The sequence below is a fragment of the Miscanthus floridulus genome, chromosome 17 (genome assembly GCF_019320115.1).
Source record: "Miscanthus floridulus cultivar M001 chromosome 17, ASM1932011v1, whole genome shotgun sequence".
Taxonomy (NCBI): domain Eukaryota; kingdom Viridiplantae; phylum Streptophyta; class Magnoliopsida; order Poales; family Poaceae; genus Miscanthus; species Miscanthus floridulus.
The window spans coordinates 60,924,626-60,927,853 of record NC_089596.1 but is presented as its reverse complement, the minus strand read 5'-3'; positions in this window follow the sequence as shown (position 1 = coordinate 60,927,853).

The following is a 3,228-nucleotide window of genomic DNA, read 5'->3' as shown; positions in this document are numbered from 1 at the left end:
ATACCCATGTGTATCTAGTGTAGTCATCCACTATCACAAATCAATATTTGTTTCCACCGATACTAGTGTATTGTGTTGGCCCAAACAAATCCATGTGCAATAACTCAAATGCTTTACTAGTGCTCATCATGCTTTTCTTAGGATGGGTGTTTCCAACTTGTTTGCCGGCTTGACAAGAGCTACAAAGCTTATCCTTTTCAAACACAACATCTTTCAAGCCTTTAACTAAGTCATGCTTAACCAATCTATTCAATTGTTTCATTCCAATATGACCAAGCCTTCTATGCCATAAACACCCCATGCTAGACTTAGTGAACAAGCATGTAGATAGTTTAGCTTCACTAGCATTGAAATCAACTAAGTATAGATTCTCATATCTAAAGCCTTTGAAGATTAAGTTGGAGCCATCTACACTTATGATCTCTACATCATCTACCCCAAATATGCATTTGAATCCAAGATCACACAATTGAGCCACAGATAGCAAATTGAAGTTCAAGCTCTCTACTAGCAACACATTGGATATTGCAATCTTACCAAGCCCTTTGACCTTGCCTTTGCCATTATCACCAAATGTGATACTATCATAACCATCTTTGCCATTGGTGTTTATTGAGTTGAACATTCTTGTATCTCTGGTCATGTGTTGAGTGCATCCACTATCAAGAACCCAATGCCTTCCTCTGGCTTTGCAATTTACCTATAAAAAAGGATCAATTCTTTTTAGGTACCCAAACTTGCTTGGGTCCTTGAAGGTTAGTCACTAAGCTCTTTGGTACCCAAATGGCTTTCTTCTTTGAGCCTATCCATGGTTTACCAATGAACTTAGACTTTACACCATTTGTACCCTTAGTAAGCATATAGCATGAATCAAGCTTTATGGAGGATACATTAGCATTTTTGCTCTTGTTGTTGCATTTTTGCTCTTTATGACCCACTTGCTTGCAACTAGTGCAAAACCGACCATTGTTCTTCACAAAACTAGTCTTTGTGAGGAGCAAAGGCCGCCTTGCCTTTCTTGGGGTTGTAGCCCAATCCCTCTTTGTAGAGAGAAGCTCTTTGGCTACCCAAGCACATAAGCAAGTGGTCTTCACCACCATAAGCCTTAGCTAAGGTGTGAGTGAGCTTGTTGACCTCCTTCTTGAGGTTCTCATTCTCAACCACTAGTGAGACATCACAAGTGAGACCATCACCACTAGATGAGGTGAAAATGGAAGTACTACAAGAAGGGTTAGTGGAAGCAACAATGATAGTCATAAATAATGGTTTATCAATTATATCACAAGTTAAGCCTATATTACAAGTTTCAACATGCTTCTTTTTATTTTGCTCATTAAGCAAAGAAGAATGAGCTTTTTCAAGCTTCTTGTGAGCCTTGTCTAGTTTCTCATGGGCTTCCTCTAGCCTCTCATGAGTTGCTTTGAGCTCATCAAGGGCTTGCTTAAGGGCTTTTACCTCCTTATTCAAGCTCTTGCATTCTCTTCTCTTAATGTCAAAATGTTCTTTAGCATCTTCTAGCATGTCAAACAATTCATCTTTGGTAGGGTCATCATCATTACTATCACTATCATTTTCATGTTCATTTTCATCATCATGTTCTTCATCACTTTCATCATCATAAGATTGTACCTTAGTGGCCTTCGCCATGAAGCATCATGAAGATTCGAAGAGAGAAGGCTTCACACTTAATAGTAATGCTAGCAAGAACCTTCTTCTTGGTGGTCTTGACATCATCACTATCATCATCATCATCACTTGATGAAGCATCGCTATCCCAAGTGACTACATATGAACCACCCTTCTTCTTCTTGAATGCCATCTTGTCCTTCTTGTCTTTCTTCTCCTTCTTGTCCTTCTTCTTGTTCTTCTTGTTGTCATCATCATTATCGCTATTGTATGGACATTGAGCAACAAGATGATCTTTGCTTCCACACTTGAAGCACCTTCTTGACTCTTCTTTGTTCTTGGATAAAGACTTCTTCCTCCTAGCACGGTAGCCCTTCTTCACCATGAACTTGCCAAATCTCTTGACAAAGAGAGCCATCTTCTCATCATCATCATCATCCCATGAATCATCATCTTCACTTGATGTTTCTTGCTTGGCTTTGCCTTTGGATGATGTGGCCTTGAATGCCACACTCTTCTTCTTGTCATCCTTCTCCCTCTTTTCTTCCTTCTCATCTTCATCTCTATATGTATCATCGATCCTTATATCTCCCAACACTTGGTTTGGTGTCATGGTGTCCAAACCACTCCTTACTAGAATAGTGACCAATGTGCCAAATCTTGAAGGTAAGCATCTCAAGAACTTGTGGGAGAAGTCCTTGTCCTTCACCTCTTCTCCAAGTGCTTTGAGATCATTGATAAGCACTTGAAGCCTATGGAATATCTCCAGCACACTCTCATCCTCCTTGATCTTGAAGCTTGCAAACTTCTCTTTGAGGATGTATGCCTTTGCACCCTTCATGGCTTGAGTGCCCTCAAATGATTCTTCCAACTTCTTCCAAGCCTCATGAGCCATCTCAATATTCTTTATTTGCTCAAATGTTCTCTCATCAATTGTATCATGAATAGCACTTAGAGCAATGCCATTATTTTGGAGAAGCACTTCTTCGGCGACGGTTGTAACACCCCTGGTGTTTTAAAACCTAAAACAGGACATGTCATCATATGCATTGCAAAGCATTTGGCCTTGGTGAAAACTTTGTTATGCATTCACTAAAACAAGTTTACATTTATGTGGTATGTGTTGAATTGTATTGTTTGAATCAAGTTCAAAGTTTGTTTGGATTTTGAATTTTTAAGAAAACCCTGATTTTCAGTATTTAAATCCTACCCTGAAAACTCATTTCAAAATCTAAGCACATTTTGGGGTTGAGCCTAAAAGCAAAAGTGTAGAGCTTGGCAAGTTATACAAAGTTTGTTTTTGGAGTTTTCAAAGTTGTTATGAAAAATTTGAAGTAATTTGAAAAGGCGTAATTCCTTAAATGTCCCCTATTTGAATTCAAAATTTCATTTCAAAATGTAGACTAAATTAGGGGGTGGTTATAAAAGCAAAGTTGTAGAACTTTGGATTTTGAGCAACTTTTATTTTTGGAGATTTTTGAGTTGTTATACAAATTTGGAGTAATTTGGATTTTAAAACGAATGGCAATTCTATAATTATGTGGAATAGTGCCACGACCACCGCCCCACCGCCGGCGTCCTTCTCCGGTCTTCTAGACGCGC